This window comes from Rhincodon typus, chromosome 9, assembly GCF_021869965.1.
Source record: "Rhincodon typus isolate 14 chromosome 9, sRhiTyp1.1, whole genome shotgun sequence".
Classification (NCBI taxonomy): Eukaryota; Metazoa; Chordata; class Chondrichthyes; order Orectolobiformes; family Rhincodontidae; genus Rhincodon; species Rhincodon typus.
The window spans coordinates 15,496,548-15,509,547 of NC_063340.1; the positions used below are offsets into that span (position 1 = coordinate 15,496,548).

The 13,000-nt window shown below is 43.8% G+C and overlaps 1 protein-coding gene across 2 annotated transcripts in view; it reads right to left on the reverse strand.

Annotated features, from left to right (window-relative positions):
• Positions 1 to 13,000, reverse strand: part of esr1 (estrogen receptor 1) — a 252,890-nt gene that overhangs the window by 88,022 nt on the left and 151,868 nt on the right. The window lies entirely within an intron of this gene.

Consider the following 13,000-nt stretch of genomic DNA (forward strand, 5'->3'; position numbering starts at 1 on the left):
TACCGCTATGTCACAAAACATCTCCTAAGATTAGAAGTTTGGAGATGGAGGTTGATGCTTCTGTTTGGTCTTCTTATTAAGCACTAACATTCTTCCTCTCAAGACTCCCTCTGCACTAAATGATACTTCGATCTCCCATGGCAGAAAACTGCAGGTAGGTGAGAAACCAAGGACTGCATCTTACCATATTACGGCAAAATGTCATGGAGGGTTTCTCTTTGTGAGGCTCAGAGAGTTTTCTTAACATTACAAACTCACCTCATTAACTACTTACCACATCCATTGGCTCCCTTCACAGCAAAAGTACCACCACTTTCTCTCCGATACCTCTCTCTCTGTGACTGCACCCACCTCCCACCAAGGCTCATGCTCTGTCACTCTTGCTATTCCCTCACCCACCTGATTTCCCCCACACCACTAACACTGCTTGGCCTCTGTGCTGTCTGATCCACTCACTTGGGACACCTCACCATCATTCCTCCCACCTACACCAGTATTAACAACTGTGCCATGCACTTTCACCTCACTCCGTCGCTCCGTCTCCCTCGTTCCAGCCTACAAAAGGGCAGAAAAGGCCAGGACGGGTCATGGGATGCCTGACATATTTTTCCTTGCCCCCCAGAAAGACAGGATGTGGACCCTGACTGCCCTGAATGGGTGATTGGCTTTGTCCAAGTCCCTGGACACCCTGGACAGATATTGGAAGTTGCCCTTTACTGACTGAGCCCAGAGTTCCTGGCTGCAAGCTGCTTCCTTTGAGTTGACAGGGGGGTACACCCCTTTGACTTTGAGACATGGCCATTTGGTTGATGCACGTGCAGTGTGTTAGCTTCGTAAGCTGCTAACATGGGAGCAGATAGGCGATTGACGTAGCATGGGGCCGTACAGCAACATGCCCACCCTCCTGGCTGATCATTGCTGGCAAACATGACAAACTGCCTGGCAGTGCTACAAGGCAAGGCAAGACAGAAGTACTTTGTTAGCTCTGGTTGAGAGGGCAAAGTGTCAAGAGGCAAGGCAAGGTGGGTGAAAGGGGAAACAATACAGGCAATAAGAGGGACTGATGGGACAGGGACAAATAAGCCACCTTAGTATCTTGTAACAAGTCCATATTCATAATATGAAGTACGACCATGTCATGCTATTACTGGATAATACAATCATATGTATTAGTTCTAGTATGATTGGATAATCCAATTGTGTGTGTATGAGTTTGAACATGATTGGATAATATAGTCATGTGACTGCTTTGGAATGCAAGTTATGCAGCCAGGGTTGGACAGAGTGTGCAAGGCTTTAATTGGAAGTTAAAATAGTCAAGTGGAAGCATCTTATCTGTAAGAATTGTATAAAACCTTACTTTTTCTGATGAAGATTGGAATTGTGTGCCAATTTCTTGATGCATATTTATTCCGTGCAAGCATGAATAAGCATACAGTATAAAAAAAAATGAGTGTCTTCTGGTCTAAGAGGAAATAAAGGATAGAATTAACCCAGAGCACAGGGTTTACTGTGAGCATCCAGGGAGGCACCAAGGCAGAGAGCAAGCTGCCCTGAGATGTGGATAACACAGTATGGAGCTGGAGGAACACAGCAGGCCAGGCAACATCGGAGGAGCAGGAAAGTTGACGTTTCTGGTCGGGACCCTTCTTCAGAAGTGGGGAGGGGGAAGGAAGCTCTGAAATAAATAGAGAGGAGGGGTGGGGCTGGGGAAGGCAGGTGGGATGGTGATAGGTGACTGCAGGTAGGCAGTGGTGGGGATTGGCCAGTGGGATGGGTGGGGCAGATAGGTGAGGGAGAAGATGGACAGGTTGTGTCAGGTCAAGTAGGCACAAATGAGAGGGAGGGTTAGTCATGGGATGAGGCCGGGGTGGGGAGATTTTGAAACTGGTAAAGTCCACATTGAGACCATTAGGTTGTAGGCTCCCGAGGTGGAACATGAGGTATTCCGCCACCTCCTCCCCCATTTCTGAAGAAGGGTCCCGACCTGAAACGTCACCTTTCCTGCTCCTCTGATGCTGCCTGGTCCGCTGTGCTCCTCCAGCTCCACACTGTGTTATCTCTGACTCCAGCATCGGCAGTTCTTACTATGCCTGCCCTGAGATGTGGCCTGCTCCAATCCATGAGCTGGAAGCCTGCCCCTAGCGTGCAAACTGTCCTGCAACAGCATTATAGCAAGAGGCGATGACGAGTTCCAAAGTGCAACATTACAGTGTTGGCTGGAGAGGCTGGACTATATTAGATCCCGGTGTCCATGGATGTGGGCTGTGTGCAGCCTATGACCATAGTGTATGCCCCTGAGATGTTGGAGCTGTGTGTCCAAGGGGAGCAAATGGGAGCTGGGAGTCACCAAGTACCCACTCCGACTTCCATGTTGGGAATTCTCACATCCAGTTTCTGTCCAACGGGTGATAGAAAGGAAAGCTGCATATTAATAAGGCCAGATTAAGTAGTCATGAGGATAATGGTGAGTGATAATCCCTGTGAATAGGCCTATTGCTGCTCGTGGGTGAGAATCTCATCTTGACATCTGGAACTTAGTTGGAAAAGTTACCGCTCAGACATTGGGAAAGGCCTTGCTGGATTCTCACCTGATTCTCCCTCATTTCTTGCTGTAACCCCCATTGTTCAGGGACTGGGAGGATTCTGACCTGAGAAATGACTGAAAGCTCTGGTGGTTTGATAAAGATTATCAAACGCTCAAACTGAGCTGAGAGATGATTTTGGTCAGGGCTGACAGTCATTAACATGATACAGATAAGAAAGTGATGAAGCGATGTGCTCTCGCTAACCTGCAGCTACTGTGGTTGTTGTGTCACATCCCAAAATGTGATTAGATGAGAAATTTAAGGGGGAGGCAAAGGCCTAGGGGTATTGTCACTCGACTATTAATCCAGAGACTCAGCTAATGTTCGAATCTCACCAAGGCAGATGGTGGAATTTGAATTCAATAAAAAAAACAAACTCTGCAATTAAGGGTCTAATGATGACCATGAAATCAATTTCAATCGTTGGGAAAATCCCATCTGGTTCACTAATGTCCTTTTAGGGAAGGAAATTGCCATCCTTACCTGATTTGGACTACACGTGACTCCAGACTGGTTCAATCTTAACTGCCCTCTGGGCAATTAGTGATGGGCAATAAATGTTGGCCTAGCCTAGAGATGTCCACATTGCATGAGTAAATAAAGAAAAATTCCCACCCTTTTTGATGCATGTAGTCTTTGATAGTTGAGAAGGAGAAAGAAGAATGATTTACCTCCAATTCCAGCCCACTTTTACAACAGACATGGAAACCTAACAAGAGGTATTGATGCAGAGGAAGCCATTCAGTCCCTCAAGTTTAGTCTGCTCAACAGATCATGGCTGATTGGTACCTCAAATTATTATGTCCGCCTTTGGTTTCCTTAAGAACCGTACCCAACAAAAATACATTTACTTCAATCTTGAATGCTCCAATTGATCCCCAACATCTGGGCTATAGATTGTTGCTATCTCTTGTGTGGAAAAAGCCCTTCCTAATTTCTCCCTGGATGGCTGTAATGCTTATTGCCACTCTCTCCTTATTCTGAATTCTCCACTCAGAGATTATTTCTCTGTATCTACCTTATTTAAATCATGTAAACATCTCAGTTGAATCTCCCCTCAATTGGCTATATATGTCCAGTGGGAGAACTTGCAATGCCACCTGCAAGAGAGATTGATTCCCATCAGGAAACTGGGAAAATTAGGAGCCGTATGGATTGGAAATCAGTCCCTGTAAGGATTAGGCCAGATGGGACCATGTATTTACCCCCATCTCACACTCCCACCCAACAGAGATGCCCCTGGGAAGCGACAGCCTGGACAGTACCATAAATGATGCGAGTCCCCACACCCCAAATATAGACACCCTGCCCCTCTCATTTCTCCCAATTTCAGAATTCTTACTCTACCTGGAGCCCTCCCTCTGGTCTTGAAGCTTACTTGACCTTCTCACTGAGAACTGTTGGTGGCTCCACTCCTTTCCCTCCGATCCTTTTCCCTCTGAACTATTTTGCCAACCCTCTGGAATTGTCAGAATTAGTCCGGGATTCCAGACCAATCTGTCAGGTACCATGTGATCAAGATGCAGGATTAAAAATAATCCTGGGGTGGGAGGCATTCAAAGATAGTTGTGTTTTACTTTGAAGAAAATCTCCTGTAGGAATTGTAATAAGGTCAGTCAGCTGGATATGAGGTATATGAGTTACCTGACTGGGGCTGTTAATCTGGTCCAATCAGGGAGCCCTGGCTGACATAAAAGGATGAATGCCAGGGATATTGAACCCCTGAATGCCTGACTCAGTGAGAGACAATGTTCATGTCAAAGACTTTGCATTTGTTTATAAGAGGTGCTTGGTGATGGGATACCAGCCTCTGAAGAGTTATTTCATCTCTTAAGGAGGTTGTTTATTGAATATTAAAATTTTGGGCATGGGGACAAGAGGACTTTTTGATTGACAGCCACTCAAATGGGGGAAAAAAATGATCTTTTTCTAATTGCAGTAAGGACATGGTGATTTACCAATACGAACAGGTTAAAGAACCAATAGTGGGAATGTGAGAGTGGTGCATTATGGGAGGAGGGGGAGGCAAGGAGTCATGTGATAATTCCTCCTAGACCACCTCCAACCAGAATTGACTCTGAGTACATCTATTCCCCTCTACCATCTCCCAGAACATAGAGCCTGTTTCTCTCTCTCTCTGCCTGACCCACTGAGTGTTTCTGATATTTTCTGTGGTTATTTGGGACGAGGTTGTTGATTGAGTGGGGTTAGAGGGGGGAGGGGTGTGCTGGTAGGGGAGGAGAGCCAAGCAGGTGAACAAGAAGATACCCTGTCCTGGCCTCAGTCCTGGGCTGTAGATATTGATCCAGAAGTTCTAGGCTGGATGAGTCATGTATTTTCAATTTCTTCATCCAAAGAGTCATAGAGGTCTACAGCACAGAAAATGGGCTTTCATCCCTATCAGGTCTGCGCTGGTCACAAACAACCACCTCACTGTGCTAACCCCATTTTCCTGCACTTTGTCCCTATTCTGGTATGCCTTGGCATCGCAAGTGCACATCTAAATACTTCTTAAATGTGGTTTAGGTTTCTGGCTGTACCACCGTCACAGGCAGTGAGTTCCAGATTCTCAAAACCCTCTGGGTGAAAAGCACTAGTGGGGAGTCTGAGGAGTTCTCTACCACAGAAAATGGTTGAGGCCAAAACGTTGAATGTTTTCACGAAGGAATTAGGTATAGCTCTTAGGGTTAAAGGGATCAAAGGGTAAGGGGAGAAAGCAGCAACAGGGGCCTGAGTTGGATCATCAGCCACGATCATTTCGAATGATGGAGCAGGCTTGAAGGGCTGAAGGGCCCACTCCTGCTCCTCATTTTCTATATTTTTATGTTAATTCCCTTCAAATTCTAGAGATCTGGAAAATAGTCTCTCGGAATCCTGTTGGAGTTGATTAACCTTGAAGAAATTACTTAATGTTCCTGGAATTTTCTGCTCTTCAGAACTTGATTAAGAAGCTTGGCAACCCCTTGAATGAATAAGTAATGGCTATTAAAAAAACTATAGGCTCAATGTGATTGTGTCCACAAAAAGCTAACAAAAAATCCCATAGAACAAACTCTCTCAATGGAAATCGCAAAGTATAGTGATTGGGACTTTAATTAATATTTTTATTAATGAACAACCCCTTGTGTTTAAAAGTGAAAAGCAGGCCTCACCAAAGCCAACAAAAAAGAGATTATCTAATTATTTGCCTCGTACTGCTTGTGGGATCATCCAGTGCACAATTTGTTCACTAAGGTACTGCCTTATTTACCACAGGGACTACGCATCAAAAACACTTCACCGGCTGTAGATATGATTCCAATTGACTGCTTCTGAAACCTGAAGAAGAATTCCAAAGTAGAGTCATCCTGGCCTTGAAACATTAACTCTGTTTCTCTCTCTCTCTCTCTACAGAAGCTGCCAGACCTACTGAGTTTCTCCAGCACTTTCTGTTTTTATTTTTAATTCATTCCTTGGGCTTAGTTTTAATAAAGGTAAGTTTCTGTGGAAATGTTAGAACTTACAGCAAGAGAAGGCCATTTGGTGGTTGGTGCTCAGCTGAAACCCTAGGCCTCCAAGAACATTTATATCTCTCCTGTCCATCCCATTGCCTTTCAGTGATGTTCTAGTTTCTACCACCGCACAGTGAAACATTCTATGATCAGGTCAAGAACCTCCTGTTTCCCTTCCCCATTGGTCTCCATTGCCTGGCTTGTCATTGAAACCAAGTAAGCTCCCCAAGCTTTCACTCTCTCTTTTGCTGGCTCCTCCCCTCTCAGTGCTGCCGCCATTCAACATCTTATAGTTACTTCTGGCTCTGTTGGAAATGCTGGTCCCCATGTCTGCCTCCTTCCCCAATCTATTTCTCACCCCTCCCCACCATAATCCAACTCCTGACCCCCAATTACTACTCCTTACTCTTTGACTCCCATCCATTCCTCACCTTCAAACCCTCATTCTCCAGCTCCAACTGTCCATCTCCCTCTTCTTCAACCTCCAATTCACTGTCACTCTTTTCCCACAGAACTGAGCCTCTGATTCCCCCACAATCCCCACCCTAAGCCTCAGCGCCTTGCTGCTTAATCACTCCCAGCCCTATGGCTACAAAGGGTAGGAGATGTATTCATAGAGACATCATGGAGTTTGGAGACGGGAGGCATGGTGAAGGAGAGGGATTTACAAATCAGCACGAATCTCGTTTGACCCTCCAATGCAGTACCAAGGGCAGGCAGGGCTACATTGCTGGTGGTGTCAGCCCCTGGACGAAATATTAAAACAAAGCTCTCTCTAATGGAAGTAAAAAATCCCACATTACTGTTTCAAAGAGTTGGCGGAGTTAACTCTGATGTCCTGGCTAACCTCTATTCCCCGATCGACATCAACCAGAAAAAAATCCTGACTATCTGCTCACCGTTATGTTGTTAACCAAATTCATTGTGTTAAAAAAAATGCAAATGTTAGTCTGTGATGCCGAGGCCTCAAAGCAGGAGAAATGGATGACCTGTTCATTACTGCCGTTGGTTGTGGGATCTTGCTGTGCACAGATTGGTCGCAGCATTTCCTACATTACAGCAGTGACTACACTTCAAAAGGACCACATTGGCTGGAATGCACTTTGAGATATTCAGCAATCATGGAAAGCAACATGAATACAAGACTCATTTCTCTTGCACAAATTGTAATCCATACTATCACTCCACTGGCATTTCTCTCAACCTCCAGAAGGTGGGATAATGAGCACTTAGGAGATAAAGACAAATGTAAACCAACCAACTGGTTCATTAATCGTAAAATTCATGACCAAATAGACCACCATGTAATTTAATTCTTACCATGCACTTGTAGCATTAAAAATAATGCAATTTATCTTTCCATAAATGGTCACCTTGAACTCAATGATCAAGTCATTGATTGATGTTTACTGAGGAAGATAAAACTTTTTTGAGAGTTTCAAACTCAAAATTTCTATAAGCATGCCCTGCCTGGAGAGAGAGAGGCGAAAGATAAACTCTACCTTTTCCCTAAATCCCTGAGTCAAAGCTTAGCTTTTTGAGTTGCAAAATCAAAAATGGAACTTTCCTGGAAAGTGGAAGAGCAATGAATCTATATTTAAAATAAAACAAGGGCCTGTGGAAATCTGAAACACAAACAAAATGCTGGAGAAACTCAACAGGTCTGTAGAGAGAAAAACAGAGCTAATGTTTCGAGTCCAGTGACCCTTTGTCATGAAGGAAACAGTCAGAAGTCACACGACACCATGTTATAGTCCAACAGGTTTATTTGAAATCACAAGCTTTTGGAGCATTCCCCTGATGAAGGGGCAGTGCTACAAAAGCTTGTGATTTCAAATAAACCTGTTGGACTACAACCTGGTGTCATCTGACTTCTGACTTTGTCCATCCCAGTCCAACACCCTCCACATCATGAAGGAAATAACCTCCAGAAGGACAGTTCAGTCACCAAACTCTGCAGATGCTATTTCATCCTTCAGAATGTCCACTTCCTCACCACCCATACTAACACTTGCATGTAAAGCAATCACCAATAACTTACAAGGATATTAGTGTTTTGAAATCAAGCAGTTAATGTTTTCTGGGTCTGGGTTCAGATGCTTGCCCAGTTACTGACAAACCATTAAATCTCCCTTTGGTCTCTGAGACTTACTTGCATATCATCCAGCTAACATTTATGCTGTTCAGAGGGTTGGTGCAGATTCAATGGGCCAAATGGCCTTTTTCTACACTGTAGGGATTCTATGATTCGACACTGGAATTCTGAAACTAAAGTTAGCAAGTGTTGAAACACTCAGTAGGTCTAGTAGTGTCTGTGGAGAGAGAAACAGTTGGCTCTTCTTCAGTTGAATAAAATCTCCAATTCTGAAGAAGAGTCATATTTGACTTGAAATATTCATTCTTGACTTGAAATATTCATTCTGTTTCTCTGTCCATAGATGAATATTTCAAGTCAAATATGACTCTTCTTCAGAATTGGAGATTTCATTCAACTGAAGAAGAGCCAACCGTTTCTCTCTCCACAGATGCTGCCAGATCTGCTGAGTTTCTCCAGCATTCTCCTTTTTTTATTTCATTTAACTCATGTCGGCTCTTTGAGGAGTTGAGAAATATGTCAAATTTCTTCTCTAATCCTTTGCTTGTTAGTTGCTGCTGGATATCTCCAAAGGCATCTCACAAACCTGTGATCTCTACCACCTAGAAGGATAAAGGCAGCAGACACATGGTAACATCACCACCCTACCAGTTCCCCTCCAAGTCAAACACACCATCCCCAGCCGAGGAATATATTAATGTTCTTCCAATGTTACGGGATCAGGACCCTAGATCTCCTTATTTGACAACACTGTGGATGTGGCCTGTGGTGGTTTAAGAAGGTAGCTCACCACCACCTTCTCCAGGCAACAAGAGATGACACTAGCCTTACCAGCAATGCCTATGTCCCTTGAATGAACAATAAAAGGCACAAGAATATAAAACATTGTAAAGGGCTCTTGCGGCACTGTGGTCATGTCCCTGCCTCTGGCCAGAAAGTCCAGGTTCAAATTATACCTATCCCCAGAGATGGGTCGTAATATGCTCAAATCAGTTTGATTAAAATAGCATTACACTTAACAGCACAGAAACAGGCCAGTTAGCAAACTGTGCTGATGTTTATAATTCACACAAGGCTCGGCCTACCCTATTTCACCTCCTTCAATTCCTTTCTTCCTCACATACTTGTCTAGTTGCCCCTTAAATGGTTCTAGGCTATGTACTAGTGAGTATGAGAACATTACGGCACATTCAAATCACTCTATGTTTAGAAGTTTCTCCTGAATTCCCTATTGGATTGGTCAGCGGCTACCTTACATCTATGTCACTGAGTTCTGAACTATTCCCAAGTGAAAACAGTGTCTCTTTGCCCTATCAAACCCTTCCACAGCTTAAAAGACCTTAGTCAGGTTACTCATTGCCCTTCTCATCTCCAGTGGATACAGTTCTAGCCTTTTCTGGTAGCTTTAACTCTTCCATTCCTTGTCAATGTTTTTGATCCCTTTTCCAGTGTCACTATAAACTTTTTGTAGGATGACAATCGGAACTGTACATACAAAACAGTTTTGCTGGTAGTTGTGTTGGGGCGGATTAACTGTCTGTCCAATCACAGCCCGCTATATTAGAAGGAGGTGGGGCTGAGGACAGGGAATCCCTGAGGTGAAAGTTCTCACTGTACTGTCCTCAGTGGGAGTGTGCATAAACATGGAAGTCAGCACATCCAATAAGACAATGGAAATTATCATGACCCAATCAAACTGTTAACAAAGGTACGCATTTATGTAATGACTGTCCATGTCCTTTGGTCATCTGCTGATGAAAGATTTTTGAGGTGTAATTTCAGAAAACATAACAGCCAATTGGAGAAGCCAAAGCGGATCACCTTGGAGGTCAAGAGGTGACTTGATAAAGGTGTTCAGAATCATAAGGGGTGAGGACCGGATACTGTTTCTATTAGAAGAAGGGTTAGGAATCAGAGTACTCAATTTCAGGTCATTGGCAGAAGAGGTGCCCACAACTGACACCTTGTTGTAAAGTGGCTGAGTTGCTAGATGTTCACTTCAGAGATATCGGAATGTCTTGGGTAGAAAGTTGCCACCGATGCCACTTTTAGCACTGGGGTTGTAGTGATTGTAATGAAATCAGCCAGCTGGACCCCAGAAAATATGAGTACCCCGGTTGGGGCTATTAATCTGGTCCAATCAGGGAGCCCTGGCTGACATAAAAGGATTGGGTGTCAGAGATACTGACATTCTGGTGCCTGACTGTCTTTGAGGCAGTAGTATTGTCAAGAACTGTTTCTTTGTAAGGGTGGTGGGATACTGGCTTCCATAGAATTATTTCAGGGATAAGGCTTAAAAAGACCACATGGAAGTCTCAGCAAAAATGGCACTTTCTTTAGTAACATACATTAAATAGTAATAAGGTGACAAGTCACAGTAGACTAATACTAGATAACTACACTCCATGTTAAGTAGTACTTCCTAAAAGATAATAGCTAGACCCAAGCTACAGACAACAGTCTAACTGTAGATTAATAGGGCTTTTGTGGTGTGGTGGTAGTGTCCCTATCTCTGATACAGGGGGCATAAATTTAATTCCACCTGCTCCAGAGGTACTTAATGGCAACTCTCAATAGGATGAGAAAGTATCTCTCTAACTGCAGACCAATGCAAGCTGCAGATTGACTGGGCTTCTCCAGAGGTTGTCATTAACTTAGCAATGGGTGGAGCCATAAAATATCACTCGATTAACCCTTTCAGGTCAACTACCTTGTACGACAGTTAGAATCTGGAAATGCACAGTGGTGGATGTGGCTCCATTCATGACTTCCTAAAGAGGGTTCAGCCCTAATCTGAGGAGAAAAACATTTTTGTTGAGCTACGGGGCAAAGGCATGAGAGAAATGATTTACATTTGCAGAGATCCAGTGCACCCACTGTGGGCCAAGTGGCTTATTTGTGTGCAGTAGTTTTTTTCCAAGATTCCCTGCTTCCCATGATTGGTGCAGAGCAAAATCCCAACAACAACAAAGAGCTAAATAACCAGGTCATCTCGTTTGGTGATGCTGGTTGAGGCTTAGATATCAATAAGGACATCGATGGGTGTATTGAAACAGCATAGTGGGATCTGAGAGAGTGGCCAAATGCAGTTCTGTTGACAGCTGATGTCTTGTTTGTTGTTGGGGGCTTTGGGGATGGATTGTGGTGTTGGTGGGATGGGGTTTGGGGGAAGGAGAGAGAAAGAGAGAGAGAGACAGATTGCGTGGCCCAAATATCTGCAAGACCAAGTAGACAGAGATGCCAGATTTCCCGATACAGTGAACCTGCCAGGTACAAGTTGTGCCCGCAGCTGAGGGTGTGACTTCTGGGAATGTAGCCAGTGCAGATTTGGCCCCAGTGTTGTACAACAATTCAGTTGGACTAAGCAGTGATCACACCTATCTGTTCACTTTATCACCGTGCTAGAACATGGGTGGGCCACTTGTCGATCAGCATGCCTGCCAACTACAGGCTGGCTTTATTCTCTGTTCCAGGTTAAAGTATCGTGTTTCTGATCATTTTTGTTTCTGTTTAACATAATCCGCAGCTTTGATCTTTACAGTTCATTTACTCCCGAATAAATAAACTGTTCATTGGTCACAGTCATCAGGTAGAATAATATACAACACACTTTGCTCTTAGTTAACGTTTTGACTTCTGTTAAAATGCGTAACAAGAAAGTTAAGCTTCTCTTACAATCTGTTCTATGACTGATTCTTAATTTATGAGCTATTGTCACTTTGATGGATTGATTCAAAGACCTTACAACTAACAAGAACCTGTTCCTGAAACAGCTTGGCAATGGTGGTTCACCATCCATTTGAAAATGATGTTTGTTCTGGGGTCATGATTCCTGACCTGCAGATATTTGGGCACAAGGGACAGGATAAGTTAGTAGGATCGGGATTTCAGTGTTTTCTACTCTTTCTCTCTTCCTTTCCCTGCCACCATTCTGCCCTATCATTAAGATGATGTGACTCAAAGTATGATTCGGCTTGATGGATACGTTGTGCCACACTTCCAGGAAAGCTTCAGAGGGCTTTTGCACTTCAAGTGTCTCCTTTGTCGAACCAAAACTTTTGAGAGTTGAGAAAACAGCTACAGTTACAGTAAGTCTTCTCTACTGTTGTAATCTTGAAATAAGGGCCAACATTCTATTAGCCTTCCTGATTACCTGCTGCACCTATGTTCCAGTCTTGTAGGGAAGATAGCTGTTGCCTACCCAGATACATTCATTGATAATGAAGTTCCTGGAGTTTTGCATGAATATTTGGCTTTGGAAAGACCACCAGCATTTGTTCAATGATTCTGTCATTGAATTGGGAGGATAATGTGGGAAAATGTGAAGTTGTTCATTTTGGAAGGGAGAACAAAAGAACAAGGAATTATTTAAAAGGAGGAAAACTGTAGAAAGTTGCAACACAAAGGGACTTGGGGCAACTTGTGCACGCAACCCAGAAAGCTGGAATATAGGTGCAGCAGGTAATCAGGAAAGCTAATGGAATGTTGGCCCTTAATTCAAAGGAGTTTCATTATAAAAGTAGAGAAGTCTTACTGTAACTGTACAAGGTGCTAGTCAGACCACATCTGGAGTACTGTGAGCAGTTTTGGTCCCCTTATTTAAGGAAAGATAATGCACTGGAGGCAGTTCAGAGATGGGTGACTGCACTGATCCCCGGTATGGAGGGATTGTCTTGTGAGCAAATGTTAAACAGCTCGGGACTCTACTCACCAGAGTTTAGAATCCACACATCCTCATGATTTATTGAGTCAAATACTTTGGTGAGGTCGATGAAGGCAATGAAGATTTGCTAACACAGTGTGGAGCTGGAGGAACACAGCAGGCC